A 24,216-nucleotide genomic window follows, 5' to 3' on the forward strand; every position below is an offset into this window, starting at 1 on the left:
ATTGAAACAGGGATGCAAGAATGATTCCTTTGAATACTACCAACTATTGCCCCTTACACGCACAGCAGAAAGCTGGGTTCTCTCTAATTTATATGCAATTGATAATTAAAATGTAATATTAAAATTTTACCAGAACTTATATTTCTGTAAATTATTTAAGTCCCATACATCAGAAGGATAAAAATCTATTTTTCTAGGTATGAACAGAAAAAAGCAAATGTGTACTTCATACAAATGTAAATTAAAATCTAGCAATCCTTTCACCAAAGGAAATGTCCGCAGGATATTTCAAATCATGAAGTGTGTGGGTACACTCATTAACCCATGGGAATTAACCATCTGGCACATGATATCCTTACTGGTTCGAAAAAAAAAAAATAGGTCTCTCTCAACAAAACACTCTCTATTCAATATGCAGAACAGTCATTAATAGAATACTCAGTGTTGGGTTGAAACACAAGGAAATAAGATCTGGGGTATAGAAGCAAGTCATCCTTAAAAAGTTATTAGAGTCTCAGTGACATTGATAAAAGACCACACAACAACCTTTTGCCTAACCAAAGATTTGACAACAAATAGGACAGCTGCATAGGAAAAAAGAGGTTCTCCTCATAGACATCTACAAGAGTTTATATTCCATGTCCATCTGTCTATCTATATACCTACCTACTTATATCCTATACACCTAGAATAGGGTTCCATAGATCAACAGCTCCTTCTATCCAGACACTTAGCTTTGGAAAATGATACCCCACTGAATTAATCTAAAATCCATTCATGCTTATATGTAGTCCAACTTCATTAAATTCTGGGGTACACTCCTACTGCCAGAACAACTGCCTGACTCTTCTTCACCCCGAATAAATGGCTAGTCAGATATTTAGGGCCGAGATGTTGGCAAAATCAAAATAATTTACTCTGAAATCCATATGCTAAGACAAAGTACACTATAACTTCAAGCAATAGAAATTTATAGAATTATTTTTATAGACTATTCAGAATCACAAAAATTGAGCATTGAACAAAAAGGAGGCTTTGGGTGAAGGACAGTACAGGGGAAAGCATCGTGAGAACACGTACAAACGGGTGGAAAGAAAATGACTCACTCACCTTGCTAGAGTGGAAGAGCTTGTGAAGCCAATAAAGAGTCGTTGGAGTTCACAGAGATCCTGGCTATGGGAATATTGGATTTGAAGCAATAGGAAGCCACTTTAAGTTCATGAGCTGAGCAGCCCTATGATGGAAGAGCTCCTGGCAGCAGCATACGGAATAGAATCCAACAGAAAGAGATTAAATACAAAAGGTGTGAGGACAAGGCAGGCCGTACTTGCTCATATATAAATGGACTAGATCCCAAGGTTCCCATTCATTCAGATTAGTCCCTAAAAGGAATCACATACCAGTGATCAGAGGAGAACATCAGAGGAACCTTCCAGGGGAGTAAATAGACCCCTTCTCAACCTTGAATATCCTCAAAATACTTACTTAACAATATATGAAAAGCCTGATTTTTCCCCACTTGGAATATTTAAATGAGCCTAACATTCCGGTTAAGTCCTGAACTGTCAAAATTCATCTGGTCTCATCCTAGTTACAGTAAGTTCTTGATCCCCCAAAACCTTCCCTCCATTTTGTGGGATTTCCCACACCCCAGCCTCATTTTGAATTTTTATTTGGCTCTCACTCCCTTACTGGCTCTCCAAATCTCCAGATTCGTGCTCTAATTTTGATCTTACATCCCCAACTCTTACCTTAGAGGCCCTCCCCTAGTTGGAATCTAGCCTCAACCTCTGAAGAACTTGCACCCCTGAAATTTGAGTCCTTGTCTATTCTGTGCCCAATTATAACTAATATCCAGTTGGCTTCACACAAATAGTTAAAATCAGAAACTTCACACAAATAATTAAAATCAGAATATTATAGCAAAAGGGGAATCTAGACTGTGCTACCAAATCACTCTTTAAAAATAAATATTTTATTAATCATACTAGCCTCTTATGTCCTCAAGCTAGAAAAGTCTTATGCTGTTTCTGGAGCCAAATTTATTAAACCACAGAGCCTTGGATAAAGCCCTTCACTTTTGGAATTTGGAACAGTGTCTACAAAAATCCCTTTGCAAGCTAAGGCCTAGAGAACTTGGTAACCACACAGAAGATTGAGATTATCCCCACACGTACCGTCTCGACACCCATTTGATGTCAATTTGAAAGATAATTTCTCAAAAAAAAAAAAAATTGTGTGGCTCACAGTCCAAATTCCTAAGAAAAGATTCTTTAAGCAAGACTATATCCCTCGTGTTTCATGCTTCTCCTTGGAGAATCTCCCCCCAAACGCTTATAAAGTGAGACCATTTTTAGATACCTATATCTGTCGAGCCTTAACCCCAGTGGTATGGCTATTGGCATCTCACAAATTTTGAAAAGAGTTATAAATAGTTAACAGTTTTGCTGGTGGCAGCGGATGTTTCTGGTCTTTAGCTTATTCTTTTCCCTTTCCACTCATATTTCTATGCCAGTGTTTTAACTCTAGCTTCAAAACAAAACACCAAAACTTTTGAAAACAGAGCTGGGAACACTGGATCACTTGTGACACAGAACTGGCTAGCAGTAGCCCCTCCCCTGTCAAACCATTCTAGTTTGGGTAAGAACTTGAAAATCTCAGATTCTGAGATTTCTACTAGTTGTCAGCTGTTTCAGAGTGGGTATAAAAAGAGGGACTCTGAATAGAGGCAGGAATTAGAGGCAGGAATTTTGAAGACCACAAAACTACCCTCGTGTATGAACTCATTCACTCAACCACCACTTGCCAGCACTGTCTCTTCATATTCCATTCCCGAATAGAGGTTATAAAGACAAATAAGATTTTATGAGTGCAAGATGTGATTCTTCTTGGCTTAAAGAGAGTTACATTGCAGCCATACGTACATCTTATCCATGTAACTGTTTTCCAGAATCTTTTCCTCCTACTACAGATTCGGTTCCTACCCTAAAGCTTTACCTACATTAACTCCAGTGCCTTGGCCTATAGGAGGTACCCAATAAGGATCTGTGAAAAGAATGAAAAGCAAAAGAATCAAATGTGTCCACTATGTGCCAGTCACTCTAGGTAAACTAGAAAAACATGGTCCTGACCACATTTTACAGTTTGGAGAGATGATAATCAAACATGCAAGCATTTATTTCTATCTCTCTGTGAAGGGAAAAGTTCACTGAACTCAAAACTTGGGTTTGCTGAAATTGAAAGTTAAGAAGATAACACAGCAAGCTAAGCCAAGTGAAGAGAAAGACACTCCACGGTTTAGGGTAGGAGAAAAAGATACTACTTAGGTGTGGAAAACAAAAGGAGGAGACAGTGAATGAATGAATGAATGAATGAATGAATGAATGAATGAATGGTGAAGCATTTTCTAAACTGAATGTTTGCCCAATGCTATCCATTAAGCGCTGGAAAAACAGTCATATCTCCTCTATAAAACTATTTTCGTCATATCCAGTCCTCACTGAAACCCCCACACCTCAAAATCCCTCCCTCTCTGGACATCTGGGTGGCTCAGCAGTTGAGCATCTGCCTGTGGCCCAGGGTGTGATCCTGGGGTTCTGGGATCGAGTCCCACAACAGGCTCCGTGCATGGAGCCTGCTTCTCTCTCTGCCTCTCTCTCTCTGTGTCTCTCATAAATAAATAAAATCTTAAAAAAAAAAAATCCCTCCATCTCTTATTTGAGTTCTCTCTCATATTAGATTATTTACATCTAGATCCATTTCATTTCTGCAAATAGATCAATTAACTTCTTGAATTGAGTTATTATAGCTTAGTAATTAAGACTGGAAAAAAATAAATAGAAAATATCTATATATCTTTTGATCTCTCCAGGTTTTCCAGAATTCTAAGAAAAATGTGAATCTAAACAATGTTGAGTTGTACTATCAGTAACACACTAGAGAGGAAAGTATTAACTAGATGCCAGAGGGGTGCTGGACCCTATGCCAACTGCTCTTGATGCACAACGAAGTGAGATGAGATCCATGAAAGCAGGCAGCACTTAAATAAATCACCAAGGAGCATAGTGAGTGCGGTGGTAGATGTGGGAACTCGGCCCTAGAGAAGCCCAGAAGACAAAGGGATCCTAGGGAGGAAGCCCAGGCAACAGATGTCAAGGTTTCACATGGGAAGTGGCAGCTGATCTGATTTTTAAGAAACAATATGAATCTTGCCGGTGACCTTTCAAGGGCTGGGTGGAGATGGAAAGAGGAGTGGACATTCTTGGTGGCATGAATAGCACGTGCGGAGTGAAGGAGTACCAAGGGGTCGTTGTAATAGGAGCAGGGTAGTGGGAAACTGCCAAGGCTGACTTGGCTTGTTTAAGCTCCTCCTGAAGGCCCTCATGCCTTTTAGGGTGATTTTCCTTTGGCAAAGTGTTCTCATGGTGAACTGGGAGAAGGTAAGTGACAATCATATCAGTGTTTTAGAAACCGTAGTGTTGGACCCATAATGGAGCGAGGAGAGATGCTGACAGGAGGAAAGAACTGAGATACTTTAATAGTTGAAGCAACGGATGATGTTCTTAGACAAGGGGTCCAGAAACTTCTCTGTAAAGAGCCAGATAGCAAATATTTTAGGCTTTGTTGGCCTCATGGCCTCTGTCTCATGGCCTCTACTCAGCTCTGCTGTTGTGGCATGAAAACAAGCCATAAACAATATTTAAGTGGACATGGCAACGTTCTGATAAAACTTTATTGACAAAAACAGGCATTACGGCCAAATTTGGCCTGGTTATAGTTTATCGACCTCTGGTCTAGATTAAAGTTACAGCAAGGATGGAGAGGAGAGGCTGATTGTGAGATTCGTTGTTGAGGTGAAACCCATCTGGTTAGCGAGGGTGAGAGGACAGAGCCTAGAATGAGTGTGGTATGTTTGAAATACGAGAAAATGGTAATGCTAGCTTCGTAAAACAGAAGTTGAAGGGTCGTTTAGGGGAAAGGTGATTATTTCATTTAAGGTAACCTCGTGTTGACTTTGAAGAGCCACAGAAATAGATGTCCACTAGAAATATTCCTCTCATGTTGCTATATTGGCTATCTTTGTAAGATCGAGGTATTCCCACCAAGTCTTCCTAACTGCCAATTTGTACTTTTTTATATTTATTGATGAATTGATGATTTTATTGACAAACATATTGGTTTTGCTTTGTCAGTACTCAGGTAAAAGTGAGCTTATTCTAAGGATCTCATGGGGCTAAGAGAGACAAGAATCTTAACCTCAGAAAGCTCTTTCCCTCCTGACTATGCTAGAGCATCCTGCCAAAAGCCTCATAGCCTACACTTCTTCCTAGCACCGTCCTAAATCCACCAGTTAGTAATGTGCCTCACCAAGCTCACTAGACTAGAGTCTCCACGAGAGAGGAATCATGTCGGATGACCATTCCACACAGGAGCTCAGGATACCCACACAGAAAGACCTTAAAAAGAAACAGAAACTATTTTTAATGCTTTATTCTGTTTTGCTTTGTTTTATGAAAACCTAGACATCTTTTTGGAGATCGTTGGGAATCCACCATAGCTAGTAACTTATTTTGTCATCCCATCAACAGCTGAAATTCAGTAATTTCAAACGTCAGCTGTTAACTCAGCTATTCTTCTGTTTCCCCTTCTCCACGTATCTTACGTTTCCATTACAACCGCCTCGCTTTCCCTTTGAATTTCTTACATCCAAATTCCCCTATTGTCCTTGTTGGGTAGAACTTTCATGCCGGGATTCTTTAAAGACCACTGGCCATTGAATGTCCTCAGGTGAGTTACCTTTCCTGGCTCAAATGACATGTAGTCAGGATGATTGGGTCACTTGGCATAGAAGATGACAACCGTATGTAAGGAATCACTTAGCATAGCTTCCCCCATGAGTAGATGGGGCAATGTCTGAGGAGAGGCCTGTAGGTATGACGAGCATCTAGAGACGCTTCTTTAGTAAAGCAAGTCTTTTTAGAATACTCGGCCAGGGCATCATGCTGAGAAAAAAAATGCAATTAAATAGAAATTTCATGTAAAAAAAAGCTTTTGCCTCAGTCATCTGGATGGTCTGGGAAACACATATTTTGACATTCATTCCGCAGAAGGTTGCCTGAGGGTTCTATTTTACTTTTAAGAACAACAATATTTTGCAAGGCGTTTTTAATAGACTTTATTTTTCAGAGAAGTTTTAGTCGCATAGCAGTTTAGAGTATAAGTTACAAAGATTTCCCAAACGTCCCTGCCTACACAACTGCATAGCCTATTCCATCATCAATAAGCCCCAGCAGAGTGGCACATGTGTTACAACTGATGGCCTTACATTGACACATCATAATTTTTTTTTCTTTTTTTAATAATAAATTTATTTTTATTGGTGTTCAATTTGCCAACTTACAGAATAACACCCAGTGCTCATACCGTCAAGTGCCCCCCTCAGTGCCCGTCACCCATTCACCCCCACCCAAACTCCGTAGTTTACCTCAGAGTTCACTCTTGGTGTGGTACAGTCTGTACATTTGTACAAATTTGTAACAACATAAATTCAGTTGTAGAATCCCACTGAATAGTTTCACTTCCCTAAAAAGCCTCTGTGCTCTACCTATTAATCCCTCCCTCACCCTATCACCTGGCAACCTCTGATCTTTTTACTATATGCATACTTTTGCCTTTTCCAGAATGTCATATGATTGGAACCATCCTACAAGATGTATTTTTATTTATCCTTCCACACCTTCGTGTGTGTGTGTGTGACAATAAAAAAAAAAAAAGTTAATGGTATAATGTAATGTCAGCTTCCCCACTTCAGCCCTAAGAACATTGAGAAATTAGAGAAATTTAGATTGTCCTGCTCATTTGGAACACCAAGAAAGAGCTATTATTAAATAATGAGGGCTTGGGATTTCTGAGCCCATGGTACATACCTGATACTCACTGCTACTAAAAAATAAAAAGTATCCTTTAGTAGAAAAACAATGAAAAGAGTGGCCAGTGCCCTGTGATTCTAACAACCGAGATCCAGGTTTTAAAAAAATATATCATCTTATACAAAAAACGACCCGTTCTCAAACAATTGCCTGATCACCGTGCCCCAGATTCCAAATAATGATGGGAGCTGTCAGGATCCTTTCCAAGAGTTGATATCCACTTTAATCAGGGGTTTGAACCTAAATGTGGTACAGTCTTCTGTATCTTTATCCCTTTTAGCAATTAAGATAATCTGGATATAAGGGCTGGCAAGGATGAATCCACCTGAGTCCCTCAAGTGATTGAGCTCGTCAAGCAAATGTACAGAGAGGGCTAAGCCAAAGGTTTTATAGAAATCTCCTGTAGCTCCACCAGGGCCAAGAACTTTCTCTTGGGGAAGATTTTTAATTACTTCATCTCTTTCTGAAAGTAAAGGGGAATCAAGCAATTCCCCAGTCTTCTGCAAATCACCTAGACAACTTGGAGGGAATGAGAACTGACTGTTTATCTGTTCATGATATCAAGTTCTAATTTCTGTATCAGTCTTTCTCCTATTTCTGAAATAACTTACTAAGGTGTCCTGGGTCTGTATTTGTCTTTTTCTCCTTTGGGCACCTAACTCCCATTATAGTTATGAGATTATTGCCAGAGCTCAGCAGCCAGCAATAGCAATCACTGGCTCTCACCCTCCCGCTGGTGCAGGTACCGCCTCGCTGAGTGATGGATATCTTCACTTTATGGGTTATGAGTGAGCTCCGAGCCGCTGGGGCAAAAGAAAAGTTTGCTTATAACTTTTGGCAGAGGTTATCCTCCAAGGCTGGCTTCTGCCTTTCTTTCCTAGATAGCTTGTTTTCTCAATCAACTTTGTCCGTGTCTATTTTTATTGAATAGGAGAACTCGAGTCACAAAAATTAAACAAGGGAGCAGCCAACAGTATTCAGGACATACCTATAAAGGAAGCAGTAATCATAAATTCTTTGGGGAAATAGATGGATGGGAGTAAATCCAACAAATGAAACGGAGATTAATAGATTTCACACCAGCAGGAACATTTTAACTTTGGTTTATTTGTGTCATCCGATGTGTCTTAGGACAATTTCGGAAACGAAACCAGGAAATCCATTTCACCAAATCTACTTTCATGCATTTAAAAACCCTAAAAGCTTCACATAACAAACATTTTATTTTGTCGAGGAGACATTCACTATGACAAATTAAGTTTCCCAAGTAACTGCGTTTTAAGAGAAGACTTTTTAAAAATCTGTAACTAGATCGTAACTAGTAATCAAAACACTTTAGATTCATTTTTATAGGTTTTTCCCTCTGAATAATCTAATGATAAGCTTTGTGGCCCCTTAATGTAAGAGAATTCATTTTCTAAAACACAGTATGGTCTACTTCAAGATGTAGGTCACCTTTCAAGCACTTCGTAACACATCAAACAGTTTTATTTATTGTCAAACATTGTTATTTCCATTTAAAAGGAAAATCTTCACCTTTTCAGATTCACTTCTAAGTTCTTAAAGTCATGTTGCATATTATGTTTTAAGTTTTGCATAATTATGTAGACTGTTAAGCTTAAACTTCCCCCCAGCTATTTATTTGTCAGGTATTTTTATGATCATTATTAATAAAATTGAGTTTTGTGATATTTTTAAGTAAATTTTAATGAGCCTCTTCAGATACTTGGCATTGGGCCTCCAAAATTTGTACTGTGTTTTCCAAGTTGTTTAGACAGCAACTTGATCAATATGGTAATTTTCTGGAAACTCTCTTCTTATTATAGTTGATTATTTTTAATTAACTCAAATTTAGTTGCTAATCTGTTATAATCCTTAGTGATGCATGGCACAAGCATGTCTTTCCCTAGTAAGCACGCATTGATAGCAGAATTTCTGGGCTCTGGTCTCCTCTTTAGACCTATGAAAGCACTAATTATTTGTCCCCCTGGGTGCAGAAGGGGAAATTAAAAGCCTTGTAGTGCACTCCTTTGTAAACTTGGAATTTTGCCCTCCAGTAGAGACCTTGAAAATGAAGGGCTTGTAGAGTCCTTGCTGGCAATGCCAGTGTATAGCTCTGGTGACCGATGATCCTAGATTTTTCCAGACACACCCTGTTTCAAATATTCTGTTCTGTTGTCTGACCATATGTCTTCAATTTGGGTTCAGAAAATGTGATCATTGCCGTCTGACTTACCATCAGAACATGCTCCCACAGCGCAATTCCCCACACTTCCTGCCTCTCCAGGCCTTATTGAAGACAGACACATAGAACACCTGGTAAGTCACAGAAAGCACTGAGTTCTGAGACACAGGAAAATCCAAGTGTACCATTGAGTAAGACTGTGCTTGGCCATCATAGAACTGCTTGAAAACCTATAAATGGAGGAGCTGCAGAGGAATCAGAACTGCTATTCGTGGAGTAGTTACTGTGCATAGAGCACCATCACCCCACCTGAGCCTCACATCTCTCTAGGACAGATATTACGACCCCCGTGTACAAAGGACTCTATTACGTGGCTCTAACAATAAAGTCTGGGACTTGAACTCTGTCTGCTCTTCCCCTCACTGCTCCTCCACTACCTCCCCATCCTTTCCAGTTATATCCCCTTAAGTATTGCTGTCGGTGATCAAAACCATGCGGTGGCCCCCTGTGAGACAGGAAGGCACTAGCCCAGCATCCGCCCCAAAGCTCACTGAACAGCAGCAACAACGACGACAACTCAACCCAACAATTCAAGTCCATATTCTCTGACAATAAGGCAGATTCTTGTTTTGAGCTTCTTTTAAATGGGGTTGTAGGGGTTTCGTGCAGTTCTTCACACAGAGAAGCTGCTTACATTTTCTCCTCAGACATTGCTCTGTTCCCCTAGAGTTTCAAACTCAAAAGTTTCTGCTAAAATATTCCTTTATCCCTGACCATCTCCCTCCACCCCTATACTTTTCATATTATCTCTCTCTTTGCTCCTTCGCTTCTTCCAAGTGTCCTGTCACTCCTTACCATCTCTAAAGGGTTTTGTTCATCCACCGACCAACCCTAGGGGCCCACTGTCAGATACTTAGGGTATCTGATGGCTTCTCTGACCACCATCCATCCTCACGTTGCGTATTCTGGAAGGAAGCCCACAGAGACTCCCAGGAAGAGTGTTCTTTCCTCACCCTCACAGATTTTTCTCCTGAGACAATCTTACTGAGAATCTCACCTCAATAACGATGGGCTTTGTAGGAGGGAACAAAGAGATGTTTTTCATTTGAGAAGTGTTTGTTTTATGCCATGTTCCTGATGGGCCGTGTGATCTAGTAAAGTGCCATAAGATTTAAATTAAGATTGATCCAATTTAGCCACCTATCAGCTCTGTGATCTTGGGCAAGTTTATTTTCTATCCAGCCTCCACTTCGGTACTCCTAGGACTATTGTGAGAGTCAAAGGAAATAATGGATGTCAGGAACCTTGTACACAGGCACTCCGTATTTTTGTAGTGCCATAAGTAGATTTTTGCAGAGCAGGAAACTGACTTTTTCAGAAATTAAATACTTGACCCACATCACAAAGCTAGCACATGACAGGGCCCAAAGGAGACCTCAGCCTATAACAGGCATCGAGGAACCCCGTGCTCAGGCTACATTCAGTCAGCGCAGGTCTTCGACAGTGAACCTCTCATATAGGAATTTAATTTTTGCCGAAGGTCTCCTCGCCTACAACCTCACTGAGAAGTTTCCATCTGGGATTAGATCAGCAGTTCATGTGTTTCATCATCGATATTACTTCTTTTCTCCCTCCTACCCCATGAAAACCAAGGTGCACATGCTTACATACAATAGAACACCTGAATTAAGCATTATTTTTCTTGTCACGGTTCTGCTTTCTCTGATAGCTTGAAAGTTATGATTGTCTGGACAATTTTAAAAATAATTAAAACAAGCTTTCACTGCAACTGAAAAGAAATCAATCATTTCGTCTGGGCTGATGGGGAATAGCAGGGCTCCTGGAGTTTCCTTTATATCTAGAACAAGGTCAAAATAAAAAGTGCACTTGTTTGACTTAACTGCCTTCAAGTATATTTAATGGTGCAGTGTACACTTCATACCGTTTCTGATTGTCTGGGCCAGGCCTCAAAATGCTTTGTATGCTCTCATCAGAACCTAATTGGCAATTATAAAGATTATTTGTTTGTTGATAGACCCATTGACATTGACATCATTGTGTAACTATAAGGCAAGACAGCCTTGACCAAGAGCAAATTTCTCCAAAACACTATAAATTTCATTGACCTCCTCTACTGAATGTACTCCCAACCAACACCCCAAATTTCGACCAAGAAAGTGAAAGTCAGCCTTCAGAAAACTTTAGATCAGGCAAAGTTTGGCTCCGCTCTCTATCTTCTTAGCTTTGGAATCCAATGTGGCACATTTCTCCTTCTCTGATAGCAAGGTCTTTATTATTATGTATATGTATGACATACTATGTAACATCCATCATAAGATCTTACCCCTCTCAGGGTTGTTTGACCTCTAAAAGAGGACAACAGGGGCCCATGATTGTCTCAGTGGTTAAGCTTCTGCCTTTGGCTCAGGGCGTGACCCCAGGATCCTGGGATCAAGTCCCACATCGGGCTCCCTGCATGGAGCCTGCTTTTCCCTCTGCCTAAGTCTCTGCCTCTTTCTCTGTGTGTCTCTCATGAATAAATAAATAAAATCTTTAAAATTAAAAAAAAATTAGGAGGACAACAAAACGATAAATGTCAATTCAAATAATAGGTGGTACCAAGAAAGACTAAGGATTTTGAAAGCATTAACTTAAAAATAATTTTTACATATGGGAATCACATTTGTTCCTCTGAGTAACCATATGTAGATGGTGTTTCATTATTCCTTTATCCTCCTTTTTTCCAAATAAAAATACTGAGATCCCAGAGATAAAAATAGTTGTCTATGTGATCAAATAGTTCAAACACAGACTTTCTCGCCCTGCAGACCATACTTTTCTCATAATGCACTGACCAGCTTCTCCTCTAATAAATACCACCCACTTCCAGATGCTAATGGATGAGGCATGGGGGGATTTCAGAACAAGATAATGGACAAATTGATTCACAGACAATGAAAATTTGTATGCTGATAGTACCTATGGTGCATGCATCCGAGAGTCATTTTATTATACACCGAAATCTGAAAGCAGAAACACTGTGATTCTGCTCCATAAAATAAACATATTTTGTTGAGTAGATTTTTGTAGGGCTACCTGCAAGAAATAGGAAGCTGACATAATAAGGTAATACGTGCACTTGGGTAGATTTATTTGACAGATAAGGAAGTTGGGATGTCATCAGGATAAAGCTGACCTCTGAGAAATGAACCCAGTTCTTCTCTTTCTTTCCTTTTTATTCCCAAATCTCCACTTGTCATGATAAAACTTTTTTTTTAATTTTAAAGTAGCATCTTATTACAAAATTAATACAACTCAACACAGAAAATTTGTCAGAAAAATAAAGTATTCAAACCACCCCACATCCCACCCCCAAAAGATAATCACAGTTACATATTGATACATATCTTTCCAGTTCGTTTTTTAAATTTCCTTTTAAAATATCACTTTAAATATATTGCTTGATTATTATTTTCCCTTAGTATAGCGTACCTTTTTCACTTAAAGCTATTTGTTGTAAGCGGAATATATGGCCCAAATTTTTCATGGCATCCCGGTGTTTGTGCTCTTCTGTTGCACCTTCACACACTGACTCTGGATTTGGCTGTGTGACTGGCTTAGGCTAGTAGACTGCAGCAAACTTGAAGCAAATGGACCCAACTCAACAGAATTTCCCAGTAGTCCTCTTTATAGGCTTGAGAGACCGTTGTTGTTTTAAGCAAACAGATTTCAGGGAAGCTTATTATGCAGCAGTAGTAAGCTGACACAACATCCTATCACGGAGAGAGACACACACATGCACCCGCATGCGAACGTTAAACTTATTCTTCACCCTTCTATTATTTTATATCCATCAACCAGAGCAATCTTTTTATTTTTTAAAGGATTATATTTATTTATTAAATTAATGTAAATAATTAATTTAATATTTATTAAATCAATTAATATTTATTTATTTATTAAATTTATTTGTTAAATAAATTTATTCATGATATACATAGAGAGACACAGAGAGAGAGGCAGAGACACAGGCAGAGGGAGAAGCAGGCTCCATGCCGGGAGCCTGACATGGGACTCGATCCTGGGACTCCAGGATCACACCCTGAGCCAAAGGCAGGCGCTAAACCACTGAGCCACCCAGGGATCCCCAGAGCAATCTTTTTAAAATGGAAATCAGATCCCGTTCTTTTCCTCTGTAAAACATTTTGATGGCTTCCCTGTTGTTTTGGACTAAAATTCAATTTTCTCCGCATGGCCTATAAACTCTGGACATGGGACTCCTGCCTTGTATCCAGCTCCTTACTTATTGGCTCTTTCCGCTCAGGTACCACACTCCAGCCACATGGACATTTTTTTAAGCCTCTCTTCTCCACTTTAGAAACTTTGAACAGAGTGTTCTTTCAACCTGGAATGTTCTTTGTACGCTACCTCTCATCCCACAGCTCTGATTTTAAATATCCTTTACTCAAAAAAAGATTTCTTGACCATATGATCTGTAGAAGAGTCCCTCAACCCCTCAGTTATTCTCATCAGGTATTTTGTTATTTCTCTCTGGGCACTTGTTACAATTACAATCACTTATTTTAATTGCTTATTTGTTTCTTACCTATCTACCCTTCTTGGTCATCAAATCAATGAGAACGGGGCCCATTTCTGCTTTGCTCACCATCATATCCCCAATATCTATCTCCATATCTGGAAATCTGTGGACTAAACATATTTTGTTTAAATATATGAAAATTTATGCCATATTAATTTTTAATATTCCATATTATTAGACAAATATATATGTGTATTTGCCACATGTACTATGTATTTATCAAAACTTTTAAAAATCAAAAGAAAAATGATAGAAACCCAAAAGAAAATCAGAGAAAAACACGAACAGGCAATTGTACTCATAAAAAAAGAAATACAGGCAAACAAAAGCATATACACAAATGTCCTATTTCACTAGAAATGCCAACTAAAGTATTAGTTGGCATTCAAAACATTATATGCCATTATTTATACTTTTAAAACATGAAAACTAGTGTTACAACAATTCAAGAATAGGCACTTTCATATACCATTGATATAAGCATAGATGAATATAATCTTCCTTGAGGCTTCACAAATATAGATATGAAGTGTAAAAATATACCATTCTTTTACCTTATTATTTCACTTCTGGGAAATTATCATAAGGAAATAGTACTGGAAGGTTACTATCACTGTAAAAATCCTACCTATATACTCATGGAGTGATTCCCTGGCCATTTTTTTTTTAAGATTGTATTTATTTATTCATGGGAGACACAGAGAGAAAGGCAGAGACACAGGCAGAGAGAGAAGCAAGGAGCCCTGCAGGGAGCCCGATGTGGGACTTGATCCCAGGACCCCGGGATCACGACCTGAGCCAAAGGCAGATGCTCAACCACTAAGCCACCCAGGTACCCCTCCCTGGCCACTTCTGAGCAGACAAATAAATAATATATAAGGGACACCCTGATATCATATATATATATATATATATATATATATATATATATATATATATAATGGCAAACCCTATCATTTCTTGTGCCTATTTCTTTATTTACTTGGAGTTTGTTTGTTTTTGGCACATTTAGTGATACGTTCTTATCTTTCATTAAACCTGCTCTTTATGTTTTTTAGAAAAAAAAAAGCTTCATTGTCCTAATGATACCTACTTTTCACAGTCTGTGAAAGAACAAGTCACTTGGATAATATCGAAACACACAAGTTCAGCTCCGTAGAATAAAATTTAATTATTCAAGCTCTTAGAGTCTCAAACTATTGAATGGGAATTAAGAAATAATTTCCTATATAAAAATTGCTTTCTCACGTCTATTTGATGGTTTTACTTGAGTTTTTGTGGTTGATTTTTCATCTAGCTCTCTGGTGTCTCCTTTTTTAGTCACCTTCCCTAAGGACTCTTCTTGTACTTAAATGTCTGTGCACCCCAAAATTCTGTTTTTGGCTTTAATTTCAAGCTATATATAATTCCAGAGATGATTTTACCTACTGTAATTTCTTCAAATACTTATTGGTATTGATGGTTTCCAATTTATGTCACTGTCCACGTATGTCCTGGTTCCTCCCTTTTCCTCTAGGCATATATGTACATGAATGGGATTGTGTTTTTCCACTCCTTTGAAGCTACACCTGTCTGTGGGACTTGCTTTGGCCGGTAGAACTGTAGCCAGAGTGACTTCTAGAGAGACGTTTGTAAAAGACAGTCTGCAATTTTATAAAGCTCCTCCTCAAGGACCAGCAACTTTCCAGTTGATGAAGAATCCTTCATCTGATTTTGAGGAGTGAGGACTAAAGGGATACATAACACGAGCAGAAAATAGAAGTGTTGTTTTTAAGTCACTAAGATTTCAGGGATGTCTGTTACTCATCATAACCTAAACTGTCTGACTGCTACTGCTTCCATTCCAATTGTCTTTTCAGCCTGGATAGTTGCACTTTGATGCTCCACAACGTATAATGCAACTTTCCCCTCAAAATTGATCAACTTCTGGTTCCCCAAGTTTGTTAATGGTGCTACTGCCCTAGGATTAATCCTAGTCCTTCTCTGTAACACCCACATCTAACCAATCATAAAACCCATTCACTCTAGCTCTTAAATACCTCCATATGACCTATGCTTTCCATCGTAGCTGGTGCTTCCTTGGTTCATGCCAGAGTTTTTACAAATTCTTCCCGGTTAGTTTCCAGCTTTTCGGTTTGCCACTTCTCCAATCTGTCCTTCATGACAACATGATGATTAAACTTTCTAAAACATAAAGCTGATCACATCCCTTCTAAACTTAAAATAATTCAGTGTTTTCCTTTTCTCGTTCAAGATTAAGTCCAAAGATTTAAATGGGATACAAGGCCCTTTAAGCTATTGTCTCTGGCACCTTTCAGGCCTTATTTCTCTCTCAAACACAGACTCTCTGCTCAAACTATACTAAATTTCTTGGAGAATTTGCACTACTGTTTCCTATTTTGTGTCTTTTTCTTTGCTTCTCTCTCTACCTACAGTGCTCTCCTAGATAACCGCCCCGCCCCATCAACATCTGTATATTTTCTAGCTTGTTGTAGCCAGCCCTCAAGAATGGCTTCAATCAGCACCTCCTCTCTGAAGACTATTTGGGCTGCACTCCCCTCCCCATGTCAAATTAACCAATGTTTTTAGCATGTTCCTAAACAGTCCCTCCACAACTGTTTGAGTCCCTACTACAATATTAAAAATATAGAAAGGGGAATTTATCTGCTAGCACAAATTTAATATATTGCAATTATTCATCTGTGTATCTATCTGTCTATTTTCCTAGACTAATAGCCCACCAATGCCAAGGACCATTTCTTCTTCGCCTTCTCCTTCTCCTTCCTCTCCTCCTCCTCCTCCTTCTTTCTTCTTCCTCTTTTTAGAGAGAGAGAAAGAGAGCAAGAGAGAGTATTGCGTGAGCAAGGTGGGAAGAGGGGCAGAAGGAGAGGAAGAAAGAGAATCCTCAGAAGGCTCCACACCCAGCATCGAGCCCTAGGCAGGCCTTGATCTGGACCCTGAGATCATGACCTGAGCCAAAATCAAGAGTTGAATGCTTAACTGACTGAGCCACCCAGGTCCCCTAAGGCAAAGTCCATTTTTGATTAATCGTTGTATTGCACAATCTAACAACACAGTAGAAATAGTTAAAACGCAATATTTTAAAATTCAGTTCAACACTACTGAATCGTAAAATCAGCAATACAAAATCAGAAAAAATTTAAGAGTTGTAAGAAGCACACTTCTTTAATATACTTGCTTACTACTTTACTTTCTCTTTCTTGTCTCAATTCTCAAACATCTCTATGTTAAATCTCTAACAGTGGAATATTACAAAGATAATTATACAGTTTCAGCTAGGTTTGGGAATGTAACTAGATTTCTTTTGAAAATTTAGCTAAGGGTAAAAGAGAAATCCACCAACTAATTTTGTAATAAGAAAATGTCTTTATCTCTGTAAACTCTCAATATTTTTAAATCATTGTGCATCTTAAGATTCTCTATGTGAAGCCAAAAACTGAGACTATAAGTCATTTTTAATCCTCAAGTAATAGCATAATTTTTAAGACTAGAATGGAATCCATTTGGAATGGTTAAGCTCCCATATATCATAGTCTACCACTGTAATGTCTTCTGGGTGGAAAATGGTGTGTGTACTACTTAGCACCTGAACCAAAGCTCATATCAAAACAAAACAACTCTGATCCTGTAACATTGCTAAGATCCTCTCCCTATCACCAACTTCAAGATGACATCCTCCAATAAAATGTAGGTGAAGAAGAAATTTCAGATGCTGATGGCGATCTCCAGGTTGAACAGCCTCTATCTTTTAGAAGGTTAAAAACATGAAGCCTTGGTCATCCAGCTTCTATTCTCTGCCAGTCGGATGGAGCAGGATTGCTGGGAGTTAAAGGAGGTCAATGTATTTAACTGGAAAATACTACCACAAATTCTTGTTACCACAAAATACAAGATATTATGTATAAATGACATTCTTCAAATTCAAGATTAATAAAAACTACCCCAAATACATTCTATGATGTCCCAGACTTCTCACTTCCACCTCCACCTGTCACTGTTTCAAAGAACTGATCAGAAGCCATTCCTACCACTAAGTTTCTTAGAACTAATGATATAAAACCTCCTTTCAGAACACTGTCGCCAAGGTGATCCAAAATTTAATTCAGCATATCTTAAATGCTTTGTGATTTAAAGCATCTCAAAACTCGCCTTCCATCCAGTAAGAGTGATAAGAAAGAAAATATATTTGCATCACCAATTATATGACTTCAGGCAGTTTCAATTTTTAACATTTTTTTAAAAATTTGCAGTAAAAATAAAATGAAATGACCATTTTAAAAGGACAGTTTGGGTAGTGAGTTATTCATCATTGAGACTAACTTGTCTTAAAAATTGTTCTATTTACTTTTAATAATAATTAACCAGAAAAGAAAACGTTGGTTAAAAAAGAAGACAAAGATGAAAATATACACAAAAAGTTTGGGGTTATACCTGATGGCATCTATTCAAGGCAGTCAGCCTTTCAGAGACTAAGGACGATCTAGTTAGTGGAAAGGAACATAAAATGTATTGACTGATTCCTCCAGAAAAGACTGCTTCTCAGACAATAAGCAGGTAACATGTTTAGCAAAGTCATTTTCTATTATATTTTAAGTTATTAAATTATTTTTCAACATACTTAGGAAATAATCATCACTTCCTTTAAATGGACTTGAATCTCCAGAGTTATTTTGTCAAACCCTTAATATCATTTACCTATCTGGGTTTAAGATTCTTTTCCTTCTAAGACAGAAAGTGGTGTTTGGGAAGGGAAGCATTTGTACTTTTGAAAGACATTTCTCCTGTAATTTTCTGATTCTGATGCAGCCGCCTTGCCAGCTTGACTCCTCTGCTCCTGGATTCCAGTCTGGGGCCGTAGTTTAGTGCCCTCACATGCTGGTAAACAATGAGCTAACAATGAATTTCTACTTTGGAGATAAAGAGACTGAAACATTTCTATGAGGATTCTAATAGCCACACGGAAATACAATAATAAGAGTAACCTGCATTTTTTTTTTTTTTTGGAAGACTGCTAAATTCTACCAAACAATAAAATTCCACTCTGAAAACAAAACCACAGGGAGGGGAAATAATTGCACTATAATGTAAACTGTAAAGCTCACCACCTATTAGAAATAGTGAGACATTTGATCTTGAGCTCTATTGGCCAGAATGTGCATTTGCAACTATGTTTATAAAAACATCCAATTCTCACTTTGCTTTACCTACCCTTTAGGTGCTAAACGTTTATAGAAAAAAAAAAAAATTAAAAGTATTTGCATTGTTGGAATTTGTCAAGTACAATTTTAATTTTTTTTTTTAGTTATTTTCCTAAACAGTTTTGCAATGTTTCTTTGGTCTCATCGCTACAGGTAATGAGAAGAATCAGTGTTGGACCTGATGCAGCATAGCTCTCATGTATTTCTCCATGTCTGGCAAGGAAGGCACTGACTTCCCTTTGTTCCTTTGTTTTCAGGGATGGTTGTGGTGTGACCAGCCTTGGGAGGTAGAAATATCATTCTTCTCCGAAGTAAACCTCAGGTACATGTACCACCAATTATAAGAGACTCTGTTTCCTTAAGCTCAGAGTCCTTTCCCTGCAATGCAACCCACTGGCCGTGCATGCAGACCTCACCTGAGCCTTGGGGGCCTGGAGAACCAGCTCAGAAATGCTGATGCTCTGGCTCCTGCTAAAACTGTGAGGAATCAACTGCCTTTTGCTCCCCACCCAGGAGCGTCATGGCTTCTACCTGCATTAATGAAATGTGTCAGGTCAACTTATGAGTTTACAAGGGGAGTAAAATATCTAACACTTCACAGTTCTTGACAACCAGATGCATCACGTTGAGGATGAATCCCAAACAACTAGCTGGATTTAGTACAAGTGAGTAATGAACCTATCACTTGATTGGGTTAGACTAGGGATTGGCCAATGTTTTCTTAGACGGCCAGCCAGAGAGGAAAATATTTTAGGGCTTTGCAAGCCTGACATTCTCTTTTGCTGCTGCCTAACTCTGCTGTTCTAGAACAAAAGCACCATAGACAATACATAAAGGAACAAGCATGGTTGTGTTCTTATACAACTTTATTTATGGATAATGAATTTTGAATTATCTTTAATTTCACATGTAATGAAATGCATTTTTTCCAACCATTTTTTAAACTAAAAAAAAAAAAGTTTTAAAAACCACGACTAGCTACAGGCTACATAAAAGCAGGCGTCAGGCTGGATTTGGTTCATGAACCATAGTTTGCCAACCTCCGGAATAGAAAAAAAAAAGTTGCCAATAAAGGAAAATTAAAGATACTAATGTATTTTGTTGCACTCTTTGTTCTAATTCTTCTGGGAGAACCACAGACACATGGAGGATTTGGGACAGAAAGTCTTTTTTAAGCAGACTATAAAAATTTTCTGTCTCTTCACGCTTCACTTTTTAACCTCAGATCCTTATGGTATTCAGAATGCTAAGGGACAATTGCTAGGACTTGATATTTAGATTTCCTTTGAGTGCCAATAATTTTGGTTATTTTTGCATGGATTCTTTAGGCTTCTTTTCACCTTATTCTTCCATGAAACCTCTCACAGACAGTCAGTCATCACACCTATGATTAGTTGATAATGTCTCATTGCACCCGTAAGGAGTAGACCAAAAAATGGATAATTTCTGTTATGTTATATTATGTTAAATTTTATGATTCACTCAAGGCACATTACTTGAACTGCTTTTTTTTTTTTTTTTTAACTGCTTTGATCACCTAGAACAGTGCCTGACAGGTAGAATGAGCCCAAGAGGCAATATATTATTGGCTATTAATAAATGTTGGCTTATATTATTGATATGATTTCTCAAAGTTTGCCTCGAATTTGCCTGAACCAAGTCATATAGGCTATTCCACATCTTTATTTACCCAAGCAAGAAAGTAAAGCATGCACTGATTTGCATAGTTCTTAAGGCTGAATTTGGATTCACACCTATGTGAAGTTGGCTTTGGTGGAAATGGATAACTGATTTTCTCAAAGAAGGAATTCACCGATGACTAGCATACCTGGGATGCCTGGGTGGCTCAGTCAGTTAAGTGCCTGCTTTCTGCACAGGTCATAACCCTGGGGTCCTGGAATTGAGCTCCCCCCACCCTGCCGTCGGGCTTCCTACTCAGTGGGAAGACTGCTTCTCCCCTTCCTCTGCCCCTTCTCCAGCCTGTGAGCTCTCTCTCTCTCTCAAATAAATCAATGAAATCTTTAAAAATAATTAGCCAGCACAGAATGAGTGAATGAGTGAAACAGTGACAATCAACTCGACCTTAAATTCACTGGCTAACTCAGAGCTCAGGCTCCAGAGGACGGATTTCATAGACGGTTAAGCTGGGTGGCTGTATTTTACTTCTCTCTTTAAATTATCAAGCTGCTTTTCTTTTTCATCCTAAACACACATAGAGAATGACCCAGCAGAACCAAGACCTCACAGTTTGACCCTAATCAGCACTAGATAATATCCCTGAGTGAATATATTACTTAATTTGCTGCATAATAGCCATTGAGCAATACCCAAACCTCAAGTAAACACTCGGCTTTGCATTCCTCACACACATTCCTTCTATCTAGACAGTATTTTTAGTCAGGACTTAAGATTTTCTGCAGGTCTGGAAGAAACCTTTCCTTTGTAAATCAATGCTAGTCTAATAGCATTAGCAATTTGCCAGGAGAAGAGTGATAACCCTATTGTAGCTTGGTTGACAACAAACACTTCGGTAATTTCTTAGGAAAAGTATTTCCTGTTGATCATTAAAAGCCAAATTTTGAGTCACTTCCCCCTCTGGATTAAATAAATACTATTAGTTTCTCAACTGTGTACAGTAAATATAGATTTCAAGACTTGTTTGTCTGCATTTCTTAAAACATTTATGAACATTGAACAGATGAATTTGTTTTAAGCATATTTTTTCATTTGAACACTTTTCCCAATGGTTTTTAATATGGATACTGTTCATCACATATTGAATAAAGCAACTTTTACTTTATTTAATGTCTTGACCCAAATCACATTGTCTCCATAAATATTTTACAGTCTGTGTGCAACAAAAGCGTGATTACCAAAGTCATGTCTGCACTTGTAGGTAATATACCATAAAAAATGGATTATTTTCCCCTTCCCTTGTTTTTGAGAGAGGGAATTGGTGCTTGCATTTGCCCAAGTGGGTTTTTTTTCTTTTTCTCTTTCTCTTTTTTAACACTAACTAGCTCCTTAGGGGTAAGATGTTGGAAACATGGGTCTGTGCCAAGTTACTATCTCTATAAAATTCACAAAAGAACAAGAAAACATTGCTCACTTTACTTCTTTCCAGCTGCTTTTCCCTGAAAGAAGAAATTTTGAGACTTCCATTATCCTGATAAATAGAATGAAACTACTCCATGACTGATTGGGAAGAAGTTACATTGCTATTCAAAGGAGCAATATAAAATAAAATAAAATTCAAATATTTCTTTCTTTTGAGAGCTAGCAATCATCTCGCCTTCTTTTAGCTGCTGATTTGTCGCACACTCTGAAATTAGAGTATTTCATATAGGCATCAATACTTTGGAAATGTACTTAAAGAGATTTCTAAAAGATAAAGATGGTTTACAAATTCCATGGGTCACCTTTTGTTTTGATAGCATAAAAAGTAGGGGCACTTGACGGGATGAGCACTGGGTGTTATTCTGTATGTTGGCAAATTGAACACCAATAAAAAATACATTTATTATTAAAATAAATAAATAAATAAATAAATAAATAAATAAATAAATCTATCTTTACCAAAAAAAAAAAAAAAAAGCAAAGACACACTCTGATCTCTCAGTGAATCCTGGGCAATTAAACGGGGTGGGTTTTTGCATTAGTTTCCCCCACCCCACCCCCAGGTCCCTGCAATGGTATAACCATTTTTTTCTTGCTCAATTCTTATCTACTGAGATAAACTAAAGTGTGTGTATTTAGTAAAGGACTTCTTTACATTTCTAGGGACTGAGTAGTACTTTTGGAGGGCCCCCTTCAGCATTTGTCTCAATTAGTGAATAGTCAGTCTGGCCAGAAACAACCTTAAGTGGTTTTAAAAGGAATAAAGTAGTCGTCAAATGAATGCATATTTATGTGTTTATGCTTTTCCTATCAGCTCAAAGAAAAATAGTTTTGTCACATTTGTGTGAGATAACGATAAAGTATGCTCCTGCAAGTATTTGTGTAAGTACGCAGAGGAAACTTGAAGTAATACAACATGGTTCTTGGAAAAGCAGCATGAGAAAAAAACACGCAACAATTCAACAGCGCCTTACAACCATAATTAGATTTGTGCAGTGGCTATTGTCTATGGCCTTTTTAGCCCTTCCTCCCCCCTACCTTCTTCCACTAATAGACAGTGCCACTCCTGAGTAGAGGTTGGACAATAGATAAGGCAAAGTCTGGCCACAGTAAGAGCTCCAAGACACAGGCACTGGGATCCATCCAGCTTGATCAGAATTGTTCCTCCAGGGGAATTTTCACTCTGGTGTTGACAGAAAAAAAATAGTCTTTTTTTTTTTTTCTTTCAGATACTATAAAGATGCAAGTTTGAGCTACTGATCACTGATCCTTTTATATGGCTTTGGCTGGTCTGGGAAATTGAAACCGACACAAAAAGAAACAAGGATGAGAGATGGAGCAAAAGAAAGCCTGATAGCATTCAAGTCTCCAGCTCCATTTGTTCACAAGGCCAACTCAACTTCTGATCTCCCCATAATCTGATCATATGAAGCAACAAATCCCTCATTTTGGCTAAAATATTTTGACTTTGGTTTCTTTCTCTTTAAGCAAAATAAATTCTGAACAACATAGTACACCCACTGGATGAATAAATATAATGGCTACTCTCTGCCAGATGTCAAGTTAAAAAGATTAAAAGTGCCCCTGGCCCAAATATTCTCCTCCCTCAGTTTTCCACGACACTGGGAAAACTCTGAGATACCAGTTCAAGCATAACTATCTCCTGCAATAAACAAGTATTAGGAAAAGATTTCTGACTTCTGGTTTGATGATGTCGGAGTAAATACCATGTGTCTTCTTCTCCTCTTGGAAATCTTCCTAAACAATTAGAAGGCTTTTTTAAAATAGAATGTACAAAGAAATTTTTATTTCCATAGGATTAAGGTTCTCTGGGAGTGGGAGTAGAAAGACAAAATCTCTCTCAAATGAGATTGTTATGTGTTGTCCCCAAATATAATAAGTGAGAAAAGTAAAAATCAAGGCATTGGCAACTACTAATTTCAAAGGAAAAAAGGGGAACCCACTTCTCCAAAATAGTTAATATACCCTGATGATGAGCACAAGGAAGCAAAAGTATTTACTGGGCCAAAGATACATTGTGCATGGATGTGCTATGTGCAGTGTGGTATGAAAAGTAGCTAGGTGGACAGATGAAGAAATGTATGTTCAGCCTCTTTTTTTAGGAATCAGTCTATACGTGAGTCTTCCTAGAGGATTATGATTCTA

The 24,216-nt window shown here is 38.2% G+C and overlaps 1 long non-coding RNA gene across 1 annotated transcript in view; it reads left to right on the forward strand.

Moving 5' to 3' along the window:
- LOC144300163 (uncharacterized) overlaps positions 1 to 23,689 on the forward strand; it is a 42,957-nt gene extending 19,268 nt beyond the window's left edge. Inside the window, exons 3-4 of the long non-coding RNA XR_013366759.1 lie at positions 19,191 to 19,255; positions 23,280 to 23,689. This is a non-coding gene — a long non-coding RNA (uncharacterized LOC144300163). The remainder of the gene's footprint in view (positions 1 to 19,190; positions 19,256 to 23,279) is intronic.
- Positions 23,690 to 24,216: the final 527 nt, after the last annotated feature.

Source organism: Canis aureus, chromosome 28 (genome assembly GCF_053574225.1).
Source record: "Canis aureus isolate CA01 chromosome 28, VMU_Caureus_v.1.0, whole genome shotgun sequence".
NCBI classification, from domain to species: Eukaryota; Metazoa; Chordata; class Mammalia; order Carnivora; family Canidae; genus Canis; species Canis aureus.